At 37.6% G+C, this 21,964-nt stretch overlaps 1 long non-coding RNA gene across 1 annotated transcript; it reads right to left on the bottom strand.

The window, feature by feature from the left end:
- Nucleotides 1-2,601: 2,601 nt before the first annotated feature.
- LOC113077904 (uncharacterized) lies at nucleotides 2,602-6,138 on the bottom strand. The gene is made up of 5 exons (XR_003281403.1): nucleotides 5,958-6,138; nucleotides 4,886-5,271; nucleotides 4,679-4,799; nucleotides 3,810-3,928; nucleotides 2,602-3,712 (listed from the first exon to the last, which is right to left on the bottom strand). It is a non-coding gene; the product is annotated as an uncharacterized LOC113077904 (long non-coding RNA).
- Nucleotides 6,139-21,964: the final 15,826 nt, after the last annotated feature.

The raw sequence follows: 21,964 nt of genomic DNA, 5'->3' as shown, positions 1-21,964 counted from the left end.
TTTGTCATAAGATCTCAGGAATTGTTCTGGGTGTGTAAAGTTTATACTCTGAAACAAAATGCAGACATAAACAATGAATGTTTTATGCATTGACATATTCAGAAATCACATAAATATGTGTTACAATGTCAAAAAGAGTGCCAAAGACACAAATCAAGAAGAAAAGAGATGCGTTTAAATAAAAGGAGTCCATTGTTTCTGTATTTTCTTCTATAACTGCCAGTTCAGAAAAACTATGATCTGAAATAACGTCATCACATTCGTTTCATTGTTTTTAACGGTTTTAACTCACACATAGGTTGCCAAACTCATATTTGTGTATGAACTGAACTATATGATACTATTTGATACAGATGTAAGATGCTGAAGCGGTGTAGCTGCATATTCATAAGCCAAATCAAACACGTGGCATTATATTAATGACTGTTTTCGTTCAACACCTGCTCTGTGTGTTTATCCACCATATTTGTCTAATTTTCCTTCCTCCCGCCGGCAAGGCTCATGTAGCTCTCTTTCATCCCTCGTTCACATGAGAGAGAGGAAAGCTAGAGCTTTCAATCACACGCTACACAGGAGAAAAATAACAAGAGTCAGAGATATACCGTCGCTCCCAGACATACGCTAATTCATTACAGAGAAAACAAAACATAACATTAGCGTGATTTCACGAACGCTCAGTTCTCACACATAATGCAGACACAAGGAGACCGAGACGTAACAAAGAACAAAGAAAAGAACGGAGAACGGATAACGTGCATACGAGACAGGCTAATTCACATATTAGCCTAGCATATGATCAATTATAGTGTTTGAATAGTGAGGGAATTGAAAGAGACAAACTATATATATGGATGGGCGAGTAGAAAAAAGAAAGAGGAGGAACAAGGGAAAGTGAGCTGATTGAGAGGAGGTGGGGACGAAGAAAAAAAAAAAAGAGTTGAAAGACTAAAGGAAGAAAGAGGGGCTCAAGAAACTAGTGCGGTAAGAGTGCTGATCCTAGATTAGGTCATGTCATCCTTATTAGCTAGAGAAAAAGAGAAAAGAAAACAAGGGTGAGTGGACGACGGAACAAAAAAGAAATAAGAGTAATCAGTTCTCAGGGTTTAATCCCAGTGAACAAGTGAGAGGTAACGTCATAATGGCAGTGGGATGAATGCCGCAGAGGTCAGCCGTAATTTTCAGAAAGAGTCTGAACACTTTGCCAGGGTGTTTAAACGCGTGTGTCTGCACGCTTACGAGTATGAAAATGTTTAACCTGAGGTGAAAGTTACCGGTAGCAGCACTGTTTTGACCTATTTAAGATAACCAGGGCAGCAGATAATACACACGACACACCACACACACAGCTGATAACATCTTGGGATGGGATTAGAGACAATGAAGGTAGATTTGGGGGTGAGAGGGGAGGTCGAGGGCAGTTTGGCAGGGGAGGGGTGTTGTCTTGTGTGTATGTGTGTGTGTGTTTTGTTATCTTTGTAAGAAAAAGGCCTTTGTCTATGTCTTGCCTGTGCTTACACTGAACTCTCATGTGGACAATTATATTGTTAAGACATCACAGTGATCAATGTAGTATTCAAAATACTTACTATATAAGAATTTCATTTGTGCATTTCTTAACTTACATATTAAATGTTAAATTTATAAAAATTCCTTCACATATTATTATTTTAGGTATACTTTTGCGTTGTTATTTTCCCACTGTCCCAAATTTCCAATTATAAAAATAACATCCATCATATAATTAACATCTTTAAATAAACTATTTCCATCATTTCCATTATGTCAGTAAACGGAATATATAATTTAAGATGTAGTAAATTGACAGTGTGGAAATGTTTCAGGAAATCTGTATTCATTTCAATCCAATCAATTTCAATCCAAATATTTAGATAGAATTAAAACGAATGAGATGGTATTTGAATCCCAAAGGCAAAGCAGAGGATGCGGGGTGGGAGCCACCACAAAAACAAAAAACAACAAATCATTATTATTATTATTTTTTAATTATTATTATTAAGTTACTCTGAGATTTCCCATGTTGGACACTCTTATTAAAATAAATAATAATAAAAAATTGTGACACTGTAAAAAAATGTTTTAAGAGAGTTTATTTCCTAAAATGCCAAGTGCCCATAGTTGTTGAAACACCCGTATATACACCCAATATACACTGAACTGGGGAAAGCCTGGGAATGCGTGCTTGTGAGTAGGTGTGTGTGTGTATAGTGGCTCTTTGTGTTTTTGTCCCAGGCTGTAGAAAGCTGCAGAGGCAGATCTCCACTGATAACAGGAGCCAGCACAGGAAACAACACAATAGCAGGAGACTGAGACAGACCTCATAAGCAACTTTAAGAGAAGGACATTATTACGTAAAAAAATAAAAAAATTGGTTTGTAATATCATCTAGCTAATAATAATAATAATAATAATAATAATAAACATTAATATTTGTGTTCATTTGAAATAAGAACCATTTTGGAGAATTCAACAGAATGAGAAGATTTTCAATTTTAAATCTCATTTCATTAGCACTTGCTGTTAAAATTATTGACACATGCATATGCAATTCCATGTAGCAAATGTACTACTTATGCACTGAATTTTGCATTGTCTTAATAAGCTGGACATAAATAAATATTTAAAATGTGTCCCCATTCCCTTAGTCTCTCATGAGAGTCAAACACATCAATTTGCGCTCAGAAAAGCACGAACAGAGAACTGAAGTGTGCAGAGAGAGAAAACGGCTCCTTTATTTGAACTTCTAAGCAGTTTCACCGCAAACTGAAGCGTGAAGACGACAGCACAATTAGCGGGCGCAGAAGGAGGGATGGGAATGAGCTTGTGAAAAGCCGAGCTATAGAAAGGCAAAAGGATACAACTTATTTGGCGCACTCTTAGCCTCTCGAATCCCACCACCAAACTCTACGTGAGCGCAGACCTCGCGAAACATTTCAATCCAATAAAAACTAATGAGACTGCATTCGAATCCCAAAGGCAGAGCGGAGGAGGACAGGGGGGAAAAGAGACGACAGAAAGAGAGGAAGGTCCTGGAGTGAGGGTCTGCCCCCTGCAGATCATGCCATTCTACCTCTCTGCCCCTTTTTCTCGCCCGCTTTTCTCTTCCATTGAGCTCGGCGGACCTCGCCGTCTCTCAATTGGATCTTTTCTTTCCTCCGCTCTTTCTTTGCGAGCCTAATCCGCCGAGGAGCTGAGAAATACACTCATTAGCGAGAGGGAGAGAAAGAGAGTGGAGAACATATGGCTTTGACTTGCGATCATTCTAAAAATCTCTTGTCTTGCGCCGGTTAAATAGTTTGTCTGTTTATCGGCCTTCTCAGAGAGAGGAGCAGATCTGAGATCACAGAGAGGAAACTGTTTAAAAATGAAACATGCTTGAAGGAGAGCCACAACAATGATCCCAGAGCACTTCAGAACAAAGTCTTCCCGAGGGAAAGAAAAGCATTTGTGATTTTCTGTCTCGCAGAAGGAGAGGGGGGTGGGGAGCGAGGAAAAGTGACAGAGAGTAATGTGTATGCCACCTGTAAATGCTTCTATGACCACTGACATTATCAGGTTTCACATGAAGTCTCCGGCTGATCCGGCGGATCCTTTGAACGAGGGGAAAAAGTGTCTGCCCAAGGGTCTGTTCCCTTGATTTCCTCTGTTTTTGTTTTCTTTCTCCCTTTCTTTCCTTTCTTCTCCTTCACTTTAACTATTTTCAAACAAGGTGAGAGAGTCAGTGTTAACGCATCTGAACTCCAGTGCTGTCAAAGGTTAACACACACACACACACACACACACACACACACCTGAAGGAAAAGCTTTTAGCACAGGTATAGGGGAGGCCTTCCCATGAGGCCTTTCTGCAGCAGCTGCTGGTTAACGGTGTTGTGACATGTGAGGACAAAAGAGGAGTCTCAACTTCAACCTGAAGACAACAAAACCAGAGGGATGGATTACAGACAGGACCGAGATAAATGTTTCACTTCTGAAGGAACTTTCCTGCTAATGCTGGTACGTTGTCAATCAAGTACAATTTTGTAAATAAGCAAATAAATGAATAAAATATCACTCCAATTAATTCATTATTGTTGTAGCTTTGAATAAGTATCCCATGATCCTCTTTGGTGGGTGTGCCTCAAGAGCAGTGTTCCACACCAGTGGCCGTTCACTCTACCACGCAGGGGCTGATGGGTAAATGACTTCCTCTGCTAATCCCTTTAGAGACAGAAACAAGAATTCCACCTTCATTCTTCTTCTTCTTTCTTCTTGACTACTTCTACTTGTAATTCCAGTCTAGTCTGAGTGTAATTCCAGTTCATTTCCTTTCCTTCACATGCAAACACTATATTTCATTTTGCAGATATGTTCCAATTATTTTCCATTTCGGAGCATGCCGCAATGAAATGAACAATATTTACAGATACATATGAGACAAACACATTAGTTCAATTTCACAGACTGAACCCTATAGGAACCGAACCCTATCCACTGTGATTAAACCTTAAAAATTCATGTCATGCAGCTCGGAGCTCAATTTATTGCACGTTACCATCTCTACAAGCACCTTTCTTTCCACTCCCTGCAGCCCCGAGCCTGGAAGAGTCCTAACTGAGTGTTAAAATATTAACAGGATGTGGCTCATTAAAATGCTGTTATGTGTTTCACTCATAGAGACCTTTTGTTCAGCAGGACACCAGCAATACCACCAGACCTCCAACCCCACCACTGCTGCATCCTCTGCCCAGCGTGGGGCCTTCACCTCAGGCACGGACAGCAGCGTCCATCCCCCCTGGAGCCTGGACAGAGACACACAGAGAGAGGGAATAAAGATGGATAGATCTGTGTGTGTGTGTGTGTGTGTGTCCATAATGTATTCTGATACCTTCCTCCGTCTTCTCTCCTTTCCTTCCTTGATTTCGTTCTCTTTCACTCCCGTCGTTGATCCCCTGTGCTCTAAGTGTATCCCGTCTCTCCAGGAGTCCTTGATATGGGGATTAACTCCAAAGTGTCAATCAATTCTGTTTTTCTATCTCTCCTTCTTTCAGCACACAAGCATTTAATTGACACAGAGAGAGCCAGCCAGTGTTTTGAGTCTTGTTTCATCCCTGCTCTCTGCTCCAGGTCATGGGTTTTAGAGATGGAGAGAGGGCGAAGAAAGAATGAAAAGTGAACTGCGAGGAGAGGATTTAAAAGTGCAATTTCCTTGTGCACTGTAATGTTAGAAATACATGAGGGAACTCCATTCTGCTTGGCCAGCTCTTCTAAAACCTGTATTTGATGAATGATTGAAGATTTAGGACTCAGCTGAACAATTTTTGGGATGTTAAAAGACTTTATTCTATCCCAACTTAATATGTAGAGACAACTGTAAAAGCAATTTGTAGGCTGCTTTCCCCAGAGTTTAGTTTAACATCTAGTAGCACCTCAGCTTTAAGAATATTTTCAGATGTCACTAGTTTGAGGTCAATAATTTATTATCATTTGTATTTATTTATTTAAGAAATTGATAGTTTTATTCAGCAAGGATGCATTTAATTATTGTTAAGTGGCAGTAAAGAATTTTACAAAACAATTCAATTTCAAATAAATGCTGTTATTTTATCAATCAAATAATACTTAAAAAAAGCATCATGGTTTCTACTAAAATATGAATTAGCACATCTATTTTCAACATAATATTCCCCAAATCAACATATTAGAATGACTTCTGAAGGATATTGTGACACTGAAGACCGGAGTAATGGCTGCTGAAAATTCTGCTTTGCATCATAGAAATAAATCACATTTTAAAATATGTGAAAATAGAAAACATTTAATTTAAAATGTAATAATATTTTAAAATATTGCTTTTTTATATGAAATCTTTAATACAGCTTTGCGAACAAAAGAAACTTCTTTCACTAAAAACTCCAACCCAAAATTGTGTACCATATACAATAATTTCTTTAGCTTACTTCTTGGTAGAGAAAGTTAGGCCCCGTCCACACAGAGACGTGTTTGGCTGTATACACTTAAATTTAGTATCATATAGGTGTTTCGTCCACACGGATCCAGCATTTTGGGAGAGTGAAACCCGATATTTTTTTAAACCGGGTCCCAAACTGAATAAATCTGAAAACGCTGCACTTGCATTTTCGTTTGGACAGCGAATCTTCTGAAACGATGACGTCATCAGCCCACGTCTCATCTCTGGTCAGACACCGCAACGTCACATAAAAGAAAGAAACCATGAACAAGGACTGAATGATTGTCTTTTTATTAACTAACATAAATAAAAAACAACTGATTAATAATTAATGATAATGTATTTGTCCATGTTCATTTAGGTTTATTTGCATAGTCCAAGTCTTCTTCTCCATTTTTAGCCTATGTCTGTGGCAGAATTACAGTGCCACATAATGGTCTGGCATGTATAATACATTGTTTTGTGTCAGTTTTGTGGCTTCAAGTAGATTTTTCTTGAGATGAGAAAAAAAAAATATATATATATATATTCCGATAGGGAAAGCACTGGCTTCATGTGGATGAAGCCTAACACTCCCAGAAAACACACACACACAAGGAGTGGAGTGTATTACTGATTAATTTAATCAATGGCGATGCCCTTCTGCGTGCTCTTCTCTATCTCTCCATCTGTCCTTCTATTCTTTTCCTCCTCCACTTCACACCTGGAAACCCCTTCTCTCTCTCTCACCTGCTAACAGGAGTTATTTCAGGTTCATTAATCTCTGTGACCTCCTGAGGAGACATCGTAAACACACAGATGTGTGTGTCACCTGGCAGCAATGCGTGAGTTGTCTTTTCTGTGTCCACATTACCCAACAAACCCCTGGGATTCTGAGCAGGACCGTAAAGCCATTTACACCCCGTATTCTTACAATCCATTCAAAACAAGACTGTATCCTGATGTAAACAAGGTCCAACAAATTGAGATTACGCCACATCTGCAAGGAGTCTATACCACTTTTGACCATATTATGCTTGCAGTTTGATGAGGACTGCTCATTTTATTTTCAATAAAAGTAGCAAGACAAATATTCATTATATTGGGGGGAAGTCGTGGCCTAATGGTTAGAGGGTTGGACTCCCAATTGAAGGGTTGTGAGTTCTAGTCTCGGGCCGGACGGAATTCTGGGTGGGGGGAGTGCATGAACAGCTCTCTCTCCACCTTCAACACCACGACTTAGGTGCCCTTGAGCAAGGCATCGAACCCCCAACTGCTCCTCGGGCGCCGCAGCATAAATGGCTGCCCACTGCTCCGGGTGTGTGCTCACAGTGTGTGTGTGTTCACTGCTCTGTGTGTGTGCATTTCGGATGGGTTAAATGCAGAGCACAAATTCTGAGTATGGGTCACCATACTTGGCTGAATGTCACTTCACTTCACTATATAAAAGCAATTATATTTTATTCAATAGTTAAAATTATCTATGAGAAATTGGTAATTAAACAATATTTCTACATGGTATTTATGGCTAACTGTTATTATGCAGTTAGCTTAGCAACATGCTAACTACAAACTATCTCAGCTGTCCTATTTAAAGTGCTATTTTGTGGTTCATTAAGTTGTTGGAAAAGTAGAATTAACAAATTGGTCTCTTACGAGGCTCCATGAAGGTTGTAAAGGTGCCTACATAGGCAGCAAACAGCAGGCTTACTAGGATTTGGAGCACAGTTAATGTCTTCCAGGATTCCCTGATGGCTAAATCCGTTGTTGTTTAGATGCATTAATGTCTTAACGGCTTAGTGTTAAACAGCCATGTACAATGCTTAAGACAATAAACATTAATAGAAGTCGATCTCCTATTCACACAGCAAGACACTGTTAACACCTCAAACCTGAGGATGCCTATCAATATAAAGTAAAACATCTAGACAGTCCTTTAACATGCTTCATAACTGGGCCAAAGAAAACATTTACCCAACAAATACCTTCAAACCTTAAACTGTGAGCAGCAAAACAGCAGCCAGTTCTCATGTAACCTGCTTCAGAGTGGATGATTCCGGTAGATTATGAAATCTGTGAACTTTTTTCGACTAGAACAATAGTAAGCGGTGTAGCGGAGTGGACCCCAGCTCAAACTCTCACCAGCAAAATATGGCTGACCTGAAGAAAGCACAACAGCCCAGTGGGAACCAGACATGCTTTCACCTCACAGCCGGGCAAATAAACACAATCGGGCAAGAAAAACAAGCAAGATAAAGCACAGAATGTCATGTACATAAAGCACTTGTTTGTACCTATCAAACATTGTGCGTTTGTCTGAGATAGAGTAAGTGTGTGTACCAATCTGGACACCATGTGTCTTTTTGTGTGCGTAGTGTGGTAGACGGCGGGACCGGACGTTTGCATAGTGATCCTCGCGAACGTTATTTCAGGTCACTGGGTATGATTAATGTCACGTCAACATCACTATGGCATTGGCATTAATTTGCAAGAACCTGGTAGTTTTGCAAACTGAGAAGCCCACTGGGGTCCTTCATGTTTTCCACCCAGTCCATTAACTATGACCTGTTATACCATATTACACATCCGATTTTTCTAAACCGAAGATTAGAAGACAAACTCAACCCCCTGGGAACCGTATGTCAGAAAAGGTCAGTGAGCTCAGCGCGTGTGTTTGTGCATGTTTGTGAGAAAGGAAGAGACTGAGACAGAAAGAGTGTGATCAGGCATGAGAGAGTATGCCAAGTGTCACAATTAGAGGATCAAACTGAACTCTATCAGATGACCTCAGGGGTCAAGGGTTAATGTGGATGTTCAGTAGTGTGTGTGCATGTATTTAAACAGGAACAAAGAGAGAGATAAGGAGAGAGACGTAAATTTAGTTCCGAAACCTAGTAGGCTGCATACCTAGATGCTGGTTGCATTAAAGGTTTAGACTAGTCTTAAAAGTTAAGGCTGATTTATATTTCTGCGTTGGAGATACGCCTTAGCCTTTACGCCGTAGGCTATGCATCAGTTTTCATTTATACTTCTGCGTTGTTGTCCACGTTGACGTGAAGTATACATGCAAACCGCTAGTATGCAGTCTCCACGGGCATGTTGCTGGTGTAACCTGCAGTACTACGACAAAAGTCAAAGAAGAAGGGGCTCATCAGAGAAGCATTATAGCCGTGACAGTGGCAAATAAATATCAAATCATTCATTAAAACTACAAAAAGGAGACAACAACGGAACAAGAGAAGATGGCATTCTTTCAATCTCCACAAGCACTTGTACCAAGGCAGATCAACATTATTGATCGAGGACAACTATGATGTATACTCCTATGTAGTATAATAAATAAGACACTTGATCTTTGCTTTGTTTAATTATATATAAGAAGGTGTAACATTAAAATATATTAAAGTGCACATAAACATATAAAAAACTCAAGCACATACGGAGGGACGGGTTCTAGCAGACCAATCTCAGAGCTTGCTGTCCACATAGAATTGACGCGATATACTACACATAACCTACAGCATAGCTGCCTTCTGAAATAACTTTGACTAACGCACCAAATATATTCTTAAAGAAAAAGACCAACCACAGCAACAAGTTAAATTTAAATAAATATATTTAAAAAAAAAAAAAACCACGAAAAATTGGCACTCTCAAAAATCCACACAAAGCTCCACAGATTGCCACACTACTCTTTTGCAAAAATATATACATTACTCGATCATTTGTATTTAATTTGTACTTTGTTTAATCAGATTATGCTTTCATCCAACATTAAGAGCTCTCACAGTTTAATTTAACACATTTTTGGAATTCCAAAATGTACATCCTTTATTATAAAAAATAAATAAATTAAAAACTAGATCTAGGCCTGTTTTTGATGTTCAATTTAAATTATGATGCTTAGAACTTTAGGACTTTTTTTTTTTATTTTTTTTAGAAGTGACATTCAGCCAAGTATGGTGACCCATACTCAGAATTTGTGCTCTGCATTTAACCCATCCAAAGTGCACACACACAGAGCAGTGAACACACACATACACTGTGAACACACACCCGGAGCAGTGGGCAGCCATTTATGCTGCGGCGCCCGAGGAGCAGTTGGGGGTTCAGTGCCTTGCTCAAGGGCACCTAAGTCGTGGTATTGAAGGTGGAGAGAGAACTGTACATGCACTCCCCCCACCCACAATTCCTGCCGGCCCAAGACTCAAACTCACAACCTTTCGATTGGGAGTCCGACTCTCTAACCATTAGGCCACGACTTCCCCGCTCCCTTTAGAAGGGAGCTGCCATGTAGACAGAAGACAGCAAGACAGTTGAGTTGAGGAAGAGAGAGAGAGAGAGAGAGAGAGTGAGATGGAAGTAGTGATACGACTTTGGGAACTGCTCTCCACGTTAGCATGAAACAGGATTTTCTGCTGTGAATCTCATTTAAATAGAATGACTCCAAGCCCTCATATTTCCTTAATCTGATAAATCAGTCTTAATCAAAAAGGCTGTTTTGTGTTGCTGGTGTCCCCAAGTGCTGATTAAAATCTGTAACGGTGCTGTTGTGCTTTTAAAAAACAGATGATCTTGCTATGATTAGGTTTGGTCTGTTATGTTATAGGCCACAGCTTAACCTGTGGATGTTACCACTCAGCAGTCAAACCTTGATCTCTTTTGCCCTTTCTCTCTCTGTCTTTCTCTCTTTTTCTCCTAGGCTAATATCTGAACAGAATGAAACCACAGTTCTGAGTTTCAGATCTGTTTAGGATAGCCAATGGCAGTCGGTACACCAGCGGAGAGCTCTATTCTTCCTGTGTTGTCTGTGAATAATCATAACCACCCATTTGACTCATGGAGTCAACGTGTCTGGTGGAGGAATGAGGAAGAGGAAAAGATACACATTTGTGAGAGTGTAGATCTCAGCCTCTCTGGAGTTTTGCTTGAACAAACTGACAAACAAAGTCACTTTACAATTTAGTTACTTTTGTGCACAGTAAATCAGGGCAAAAACTAAGCATGTCTTATGAAAGTGGACGATTCTCTAGTGCAATACACTTAAGAAAAAATTAAATAATTTAACTTTGAACCCAGTACTCTGTGAATCCCTGGTGTGTTGGGCATCTGATGATGTTAAGAGAGTGACATCACCAACTGCTCAGTTAACAAGAACATACAACAGCACTGACAGTGTCATCTTCACTCACTTTAATTAGTGTGTGTGGGTTAAAGACTGGTGGTGTGTGTGAAAGCCAACGTAACCTCGTGTAGATGTTTCCCAACCCACCCAGAGAAAGAGAATTAAACATAGGGCAGTAAATCTGTGCAGTAAACTTGTGAGTGTCCATTTGCACTTGTGTGATGCCTGTATGGATTATGAGGTGACCCCCCCCCCCCCAATTAACACACTTTACATCCTTGTTAAAGCACTTTACAGTACTGTGTTACACTGTTTTTGTGACTTTTAGTTGTCGCTTGTTTCTCTGTTCAACCAAAAATGAAGGAAGTTAAACAAAGAGGGTTGAATATCGGTTCTTATAGCCATTCTTTAAGTTTGCAGTTTGTTACCCTAGTAAAAATAAATAAATAAAAATTAATAATAATAAATAAAAATCTTATGACATAATTTATTTCAAATAAATTTATTTCATACTGAGTAAGTTTCAAATCATTAACATTTATCGACAAATAAATTAATTCCTACTGATATAAAATGATAATTAAACCTTATGAGTATTTCTTTATTGTACAATGCACATTTCTTAATATTATGCTTAAAATGTATTTTAATACTTTTAATAAGGATTTAAGTATAAGGTATGACCTCTGTATAATATCAGTCTTTAAATGCAATATACAGCATTTAAAGTGTACATGAAGTACTTGCAATAGTGCCACGGCAAAATCTAATTCACTTAAGTATATCTTTAGTTGGACTTCAGCACTACTTTCCGCACAATTAAAGTGCATCGAGTACAAAATAGTTATACCAGATAAGTACACCAAAGTATTGCAGAGTATTTTTAACACACATAAATAATGCAATTGCTTTTGTAGTCTACTTAGCACAAAATTTATTTCAAATACTTTTTTTTTTTTTTTTTTTTTTTTTTTTTTTACTATGGTAGTCTAATTAGTTCTCGTTTTTCTAACAAATTGCTCTGTAATTTATCTTTATTATGTGGTAAGTGTAACTTTCATCTTCAGTAGCTATTATTTGGCATAGTTTACTGTAGGTTTAGTCAAATCTGAATCATAATTTTTTTATGAAATCTCAATCCAGCTGAATCTTGTCTTTCTAATGTCATCTGATGATGCATGTTTCACCTCTGTTGTTTAGATTCCTGGATGTAATGGTGCGGCGAGAGATAATTAGGGATGTATGAGGTTCTGCTTGGCTAAATCGGTTTGTCCAAAACATGTCCTTTATCATGTTAGTGAGAGCGCTCTTCCGTTGAGTAGCTGGACATTCCACTCTAATGAAATACTCTGCACCCTTTCACAAAATATTAAAGTTTATGGTCATTATAATCCGTGAGAAAGCAGGAGGGCAAATTCAGAGATCTATTTCAGTAGCACTTTCTATGAAGCCAGCGTGTGAAAAAAAAATAAGAAAACGGAAGAAAGGAACTTTCAATGAAAGTAAATAGTGTTTGACATTCTTTTTATTTTATTATTATATTTAATTTTAAATTATTTACATTTTATTTTATTCATTCAAAAGGCATTGCAATGCATTCAAATTATTAAAGCACGTCACCAACAACAAATACATTATGTACATCATGTGTTAACTTGCATTCAAGGTTTTACAAGTTTTATACTAAGCTATTCTAAATTATTACATTGTGGCTTTGTGATGTGTATTAAAGGCATTGTGAATATCTCTGCATCATATACACAGACTTACAGAAAATGTGCAGTGCTTTTTTATATGCAAGGTTCCTATAGCGTAACAGGACCCCAGACTTTGTCTAATCCGTCATTACTCGTAAGTCCAAAAACAGGCTGGCCCATCGGAGGCCTCACAGAAGTGATTTGTAGCAATATTATTTTAAACATAAATCATTTGTGGCGAGAGGCGAGCTGAAGACAAGGGTTTACAATTTGTAACGTTCAGCATTTTTCCCGTGGTTTTTAAAAGCACTGGGCTTCCACTTGTATATCTTTGCCTGGCCAGCAATATCCCCTACGTAATTTAAAAACAACAGCGTCTGAGAGCCGCCGGCAAAAAGGATCAGCAAGTCAAACAAAGCCTTGAGCCCCAAGTGCCCCTCGAACCTGCTCTTATTCAAACAGCCATTAGCATTTCCGCAGTGGTAATGATTGGAGCAAAGAAAACACCTCGGAAAAACTCATGGCTCACATCCCACACACGCTTACTCAACTTATCTATATGGAGACATACCAGTGACTTCTATAGCAGATTTGTGACATATTTATGTGTTAATAAAGACATTATTTAGTCTCCCTAAATAATATTTCAAACTAAATTCACTTTTTGAGATGTTTCCATACTCTTTTTTCTTAGATTATAGCTTCCTCCAGAGAGAAATGTTGTCCTCAAAGTACACCAAATATAAATCTCTAATTAAAGCATCTGCTAAATGAATAAACATAAAGGGCGAAGTTAGAAACACACCCACAATAACATACATCCTTCCTCGTGTGGTTCTCATGGGTAATGGTTTCTGCTTGTGTGGAGTGTAGACGCTGTTCTTTAGAGTTCATCAAGCCATTGGAAAAGGAACGGGATATTACTATTTGATTTAGAAACGGACATGGCAAATCTACTTAATAGAAACTCTCAGGAATAAGGTGTAAGAACCACAATAACACTTTGGAATGAACTGTATCTGAAATTTGCGATGGCCCAGCTCCAGACAAGTCTAGACCTTCTGCAGTTTATAAAACCGACAACAGGTGTCACTGCTAATGTAGGTCTCTGAACCCGAAGCAGGGCTGATGCTTCACAGGACAAAACTTGAAAACTTTATACTTAATTCCAAGATTGCCTTCTGTGGGAGTAGCATATCATTCACTGCTCGGATTGATGTAGCGTGCACAGACACATTACTAAGGGTTATTACCTTAAGGCAAGTGTTTCAGTATTGGCTATTATATAAAGAACATTAATTTTACACATCCAAAAACAGAAAACATTGCCGAATGACCTGTAAGGAAAGCACTAACACTCATGTGCTCCAAATATACATTTCTTCATCAGCTGGCAGCTCTTAGGTCAGCCATTTGTTGTTGAGCTGTCTTCAGATGTCACTTTCTAATTATTACAGTGTCTGTTTTCGCACTCAAGCCTTGCGGAGGTGATTGATGTGCACTAGAGTGTGGGAAACTAATTAGGAGGTCACGGCCGTGTGTCTGTGTGTAGTGAACTTTAAAGTCCTCCTACCTTTAATAAAATATTCAAAATAAGACGAGATCTGTTCAAACCCTTGTAAGCTGCCTCATGTATGCTTATGTATACACAGAAATCTTCCTTCAAAAACAGCCTCCTAATTGAATCGAAACTTCATTAAAAAAAAAATGATTCACAGTAGATTCCAATAGAGTTTGATGTAGCTTGTTACTAAACTAATGACATGAGAGTATTAGAATATTAGATAATGAATATTAGAGTTTTGGGCTTTTTATCTATTTTACTTAATTTTTTATTGTTGTTGTTTTTTTGTTTTTGTTTTTTGAGAGAGAGAGAGAATTGCATTGGTCACTACTGGATATTTTATTGCAGAAGCACAATTATTTTCACGGCTTTTTCATTTTTGTCATCATCTAATGCTCACATATACATTTGAATCTTTGGCAAATGTCAAAATAAATATCCAATTTTATACTGCTCATTATAAGTCTATGATGCTTATTCACTTATAAAATTATACATTTACTTATAAAACTTTGTATGTTTTATTTTTTAAAGGGTAAAGAAATGAATAATACACACAACTACAGTCCATCAGTTAACTTCTCGTAAAGCTAAAAGCTGTGGTTTTGTAAATTTAAGACATTTTAAGTTTAAACCATTGCTTCTGGCTGATATATGAGTCCGCTATCCATAATGTTGCTTTTTCCAGTGGGAAATTTGTCTCGTATGAATCAGGAGAGAATTTTTTTTTACTGGAGAAAGCGTTATTATAGATCATACAGGTAATGGTTAAAGCATTATAATGATTATTTATTTATTTATTTTTATTTTTATACAAACACAAACTTTGTCACTTCACAAGATGTTAATTGATTGCCCGCAATTGTAAGCAAGTGACATGAAGCTAAACTTTTCCAAATCTGTTCTGATAAAGAAACAAACTCATCTACATGGCCTGAGGGAGAGTACATTTCCAGCAAAAAAAAAAAAAAAAGGGTAAAATATTACTATTAAAAATATTAGTAAGCAGCTAACTAGGCTTTGGAATAGAGCTACAATACATCAAGACACACAATAAATCACGGTTATACACACGGTGAACATAAACTGACATTTTGCAAAGACTAAATGAAATGTTGCATAGACATATGCTCAAAGGAATCAATAGGAACATGAGCACTCGACTAATGGGTCATATGTACATGATTAGAGAAATGTAATACTGCCCCAAGGGTTTCATGCCTTGAGTACATGAATGAAATGGAGAGTGTTAATGGTGTGAGATGCATGTGTGCGAGATGTGCTAGTGATATACTCACAAGCAGCCTATATAACAGCATCAAGGGGAAGACCACAGAGGACAGATGGTGCATTCACTCACACACGCACTGGTGGCAGACAGGTCTAGGGCTACAGATGGTAACATCACAGTGGGGGTGTGAATGACAGAAGCCTTGCAATGAAGGAAAAGGGAAGACGAGAGCGCTTTGGGAACCATGTTCACATTTGATTCTGTTATATTTGTATGCTGACTAACACTGGTTAACAAAACTAATTTGACATAGAGGTGTCAAGCCAGGCTGGATGTTATTATGAAAATCTGCATTTACTAATGAACAAAACAACTGTCCCTACGTTTCATGGACATTTGTTCAGCATGTCATTCTCACATTTCTTTGAATAATGGTTAAATAAGGACCGTTAACTATCGTTCAAAGGTTTGGGGTCGGTAAGATTTATTTTATTTGTTTTGTTTTGTTTTGATGATTGATGAACATTGATGATATTAATAAGAAATGTATCTTGAGTATCAGATCCGTAGGATCATGTGACACTGAGAACTGCTGAAAATTCATCACAGGGATAAATTACATTTTTTACATTAAATAGGAAAGATTGTATTACTTGAAAATTACTTTTTTAATATAACTTACATTATGTATTCAATCTAAAATAGTTTTTACTGTGTTTTTAGATCAAATAAATGCAGCCTTGATAAGAGACATCTTTTGAACCATAATGTACATTTACATTTACATGCAATTTTCAAACCAAAACAATTATATCATTTTTTACCTGAAATCATACCATATATTCAAACTTCAATTAGAAATTGTTCCATATAGATACATGTGAGTACTCAAAATGAGATTGTACCTTGGCTACATAAAAATTGCATGCGTTTTTATGCAGCACTTCCATGCTGATTTGCATGTTCTGTTCAATATTACTAGTGTGTTATTGTCTGCTCTGACTTCACTGTCAGTTCTCAGGTCCCTCCTTTTGTATGACTTCCTTTAAGCCACAAAGGCCAGACTATTTTAGCACACACCTTCCTGAATCACTTCTTGACCCTTCCAACACTGACGCAAACACTTTTGGGGATTCTGTCCAGTTTTTACTTTCATAACACAATCACTCCCACATACACAAACACATGAGATGCACATGTGAGTAATACCTACCGTCCATTATAATTGTGATCATTTAATAAACCTGCGGCTATCAGTAGAGCACAGAGCTAGCAACACCAAAGTCATGTGTTCAGTTGAGTTCAATCACCGAGGGCAAACAAGAACTGATCAAATGTGTACCTTTAATGCAATGTATGCAATGTCTTCCAAATGCATAAATGTATATTAACTGGTGTGTGATGCAGGCTATGTAGCAAACAAATATTCCCTAAAAATTGTCAAATTGTGGTCAAATTTTAGAGCTGACTGTGATTCCCATCAGTCTTTGTGATTATGCAAACCGGTGTGGGAGACTGCACTTCATAACGTGTCTTTAGAAAACAGGACAGTGGGTCTGGAATGACGTTTGGTGTTGTGTGTGATGGGTGGGGAGGATATGTGCCATGTGTGTGTGTGTGTGCTGGATGGACAGTGCATTTGTATTCTTTTTCCCACAGCCTTCTAAATCTGTGACTATTGTTCCGTGTGTGTATGCGTGTCAGAGTGTGAGTGTGCTGCTGTCTCAGGTGATGTAAAAGTGTGTTCCTTTGTTGCTGATTGAGATCTTTTGTATGCATGTACTTCAGTCAGTCTAATACTGTGTGCATGTTCGTTATCATCATATCACTGTAATCTCCATTTATCATTCTGGCTTGTGTCCAGTAATTAAATAAGCACATGGGCCATATGATGATCGCACAGAATGACAGAAGTCTCTTTCCCTTCCTGTCATTTCCCCCCACTGTCTATTCTACATACAAGAGATTCCCACAATAAGACACAAAGCAACTGTTAACAATAGCAAAACAGAAAACAATAAATGAGAGAGAGAGACAGTGTGTGAGTGTGTGTGTGTGTGTGTGTTTGTGAAGAAAGCTTCTATCTAGTGCACGTAAATGTTCTCCAGTTTGATCACTGGAGGAACCTTTAAAGGTGCTTTGTAGGTCTATTTTATGAAGTTCTGAGAAGAGACATCAAATGATGTTTTGCACGCAGATCTATTCAGTGTGCGTATTTTTATCTGAAAAAGTAGCAAAAACAGCTTGTTAAGCTGTATTTCAGATGTTTACAATAGAACATTTCTGTACCCTTGAACAGATGTCTAGCATATGAACTTGGAAAGATGTATAAAACTGATAAGGTTTAAGAATCTGTCAAAGCATAAAAATAAACTTAAAATAGCTGTGTATTCATATTTAAAAATGATTTATCATGAAAATATTGTATTAAACAAAATAAAACCATTTGAATTGTATAATAAAATAATGTAACAAATTATTTTAGATTGTATTATTATACAATTCACATGGGTTTATAATGTTTTATTTATATATATATATATATATATATATATATATATATATATATATATATATATATCATATAATATCATATAAAAACGCTTCCATAACGTCATACACTTGATTGAGAACTTGTACCTAAATATAACTTGGGCACATAATACACACTCTGTAATGACATGTGTGTGTATTTGTCTGTGTGTGCTGGCCAGGGTCTATCCTTATGATGTCCAAGCAGAAAGACCGGAACTGCTGCTGCAAAACATCCACAACTGGTTAAGTACTTACAGTGACTTGCTAGATAGTACTGACACATCTATTTTAGACTGGACAGTTTCCTCGGGTCAGTGAAGTTCAGCAAGACTTTCAGTCTTCAACCTTTCAGCCTTCAGTCTCACACTGCTAACACAATTCAAAGTAGCTGATGTGATAAAGAGCACAAAACTAATGATTTACCACAGTGCTTGCATAGTTCTTCTAATAGTTCTTCCTTTTAAAAATAATATTTTTCACTGCAGTCTGCATGGCCTGAATGCAGTCGGCCTTCAGGGTGCTCCCTATGATGATTATTTATGTATACATATATATATATATATATATATATATATATACACATACATACATAAATAATCATCCTATATATATATATATATATATATATATATATATATATATATATATATATATATATATATATATATATATATATATATATATATATATATATATATATATATATACAGATTTTAGTGCATAGCCAACATAAATGATGTAGCAATCAAGTATCTTTTTTGTCCTATTGTAATCAACTCTAAAGTGCACAAATTCATTGTATAATACACTTTTTATTCTATCCTCAAGGCACTGTTGTAGAAATGTGTGTGAACGAGTGTCAGTGTGTTGCCATTTCTGTACTTTGCATATCTTAGCAACTTTGACTGGTGGAAACAGATGGCAGAGATCACCTGTGATGAGAGTGTGTGACGGCCAGATGGGGAACGTGAGCAACTGACTGAGCTACAAAAAACAAAAGGCATTTCATTTATTAATGCTAACCATAATTATCTTTAATGATTATCAAAAATGCTTTTTGAGGATGTTAAGATATTGAGGGTGAGAGGAGACCCTGATAAACACACACAAACACTGTCACTTGTGATTTGTGTGTGAATTTCAGCTCTATCACTGGTGTGGGTCAGAGGTGTCTCATTTTAACATGGCACATTAGATTGAACAGGTGTAGATCGAGTGTGTGTGTGTGTGTGTTTTGCACTGTAAGAGATAAAAGTGTTATCTGGTGAAGGAACGTGGGAACGCTAGGTGTGATCATTCCACACAAATGAGCCCAGTTTAGGGAGGAGAGAGTGACCGAGGGTCACATTCAGGTCAACATCAAGTCACCATTACCACCCACTTACTTCTAGTTTAGATGAATGTGTTTGTCCTTCTATGTGTGTATCTGTGGTAGGGCTGGAATGCTAGAGTTGTATATGTAGGTTCACAAGAAACAAATAAACGCGCACACACACACACACACACACACAAACACACACACACACAGTGGCAGCAGCTGTCTCACCCCATGAATCGCCACCTACATACTGGAGATCTGGAAGGTCAGAGGTGCTCACACACCGAAACTACCCAAATATATCAGCCAAAGTATCCCATGCCTTCTCATACACTTTCAATTTTGACCTGCTTTATATGGCTAAGCATATGAAAACAATGCAAAGTTTCTTTAGCTGACGTCTTGAAGAGCGACACTGTAAACACTGTTTTTGCACACAAGATTGAGTAAGTACTATGATTTAAAAAAGTATTTGAACACTGATGAAGTATGTTCTTCAGGTATTCACTACAGAGCCCCGAAAGTCGGTCCCTCATTTTAATAAAGATAAATCTTGGCCATGTTGTACAAATTCAACCCCTCGTTTGAAAAGAGTTAAATTGTAACAATGATTTAACTGAAAGATGGTACAGATTCTTAGACTGCAGGAACAAATACTTAATTTGAGGTCAGGATTTCTTGTTTTTCCCCCTGCATGTCATGTGCAGAGCTCCGTAAAGCAGTTATAGCAGTATAAATAAATTCCCAGACATACTACATCCATCATGTTGGCACTGTCCTTTGACCTGTGTTTTCTTTGAGCTATGATGTATGGGCAAAATATGTGAAAATAATTCACTGTTGTCGCAAAGAGCCACTCAGCTCACAGTTCTTTTCCATTTTTTTTTCCAACTTCTGCAGTTTCTCAGTTCACGTGGCCTCATTGAATAACAATGTCTCCGCTATTGTACTATTCAGAATGATTGCTCTATCTTTAATGATTCTTTTTATAGATTCATTAATTATGGCTGCTCTGTGGTTTGTTAGTATTGTATAATATGGAGATGGTGTCAGAGCTGTGGGTTAAAGGGCATCCTTTAAAGTGATCAAAAGACTGTTGCGGTGTGTGTCAGCGCAAAGCAGCTCTGGGTCACTGTGAGGGGACGGAAGTTGAAACTTCTCACTCCTCCATTTAGAATGTGAGTGTCACATGGACTCTCAGTCTTAATAGAGCTGTCAATCACACCTGACCTCAGCGGTCAATAACTGGACCACAGCATGAACGGCTCACCCAGGGACCAGTTGAGCTTGCATGCAGACATACCAGGAGAATTTACGTTCTTTTAGTTTAATCAGATAAAAAGATTAGAATGATTAATTGAGCTCCAAGTCAGCATATCAGAATGATTTCTGAAGGATCATGTGACTCTGAAGTCTGGGGTCACAACTTTATTTCAAATTGTAACCTTTGACACTGCGATTTAGTGCAAGCCTGCACTGGAGAATCATAAGTTAAAAGGATTAAAATTGGTACTAAGTTATTAACCCCTTATAGAATGTAAATATTTTAAAGCTCTTTTGATGAGGAGATGAGGAGGTGATTCTATTTGTACATCACTGTGCATTACTTCAGACACCGTTAATACTTAACCCAATTATATTACATAATAATAATAATAATAATAATAATAATAATAATATAATATATTTTTTTTTTCATACACACACACACACACACACACACACACACACACACACACACACACACACACACACACACATATATATATATATATATATATATATAATCTTTCTCAGAGAAGACACACATACATATACTTAATTTTCACTAAGATATATATATAAAAAAAAAAAAAAAAAGTAGTATCTTGTTTGGAGCTTAGCCTGAAATGTAAAAAATAAAAATAAAAATAAGATTTTATATCTGATGTGATAAAAGTTCACGTTCCCATAATGTTTTTGCAAACGTAAGTTATACGATTAAATCTTTCACACTTTTCTACTATCAGTGAGCCAATTCAGAGAAACTTGTTATCTTCAGAGGAGGAAAATGTTCTGGTGCCCTGTTCCTTTCTATTTCCACCTTAACCTCCAATAGAAAGTCTGTGATGACACCTGTATCACCTCACGACAAGCACAGTGCTAAACAAGAACACAAACAAACACAAACACAGCCTTAAACAGATTCTCAGATCATAACGATACTTATATTTGTTTGCCACGAGCCGACATGCAAATGCAATTGCAAATGCAAACCCAGCCCACTTTAAAAGCTTGATTCATTGAGCGTCAGAGAGATGGACGAGGTGAGAAACAAAAGGGTGGTTAGTGACAGTGACACGCACACGCCGCATGAAAATGAGAGTGGAGACTGAGAGGGTAACGGCAAACTGTGCTCCGGACAGCCGGGGTGATGGATATAACGGATCAATCACACCTAACTGTGCTACAGGACATCAGTCAAACATGAGGGACTTTCATTATGTGTGTGTATTTGTTGTATAAAGAGTGTGGCGGGGTCCTAAGGGAGTCTTTAAGGATGCAAGA

Source organism: Carassius auratus, unplaced genomic scaffold (assembly GCF_003368295.1).
Source record: "Carassius auratus strain Wakin unplaced genomic scaffold, ASM336829v1 scaf_tig00023533, whole genome shotgun sequence".
NCBI lineage: Eukaryota > Metazoa > Chordata > Actinopteri > Cypriniformes > Cyprinidae > Carassius > Carassius auratus.
This window is presented reverse-complemented; position numbering and strand designations above follow the sequence as displayed.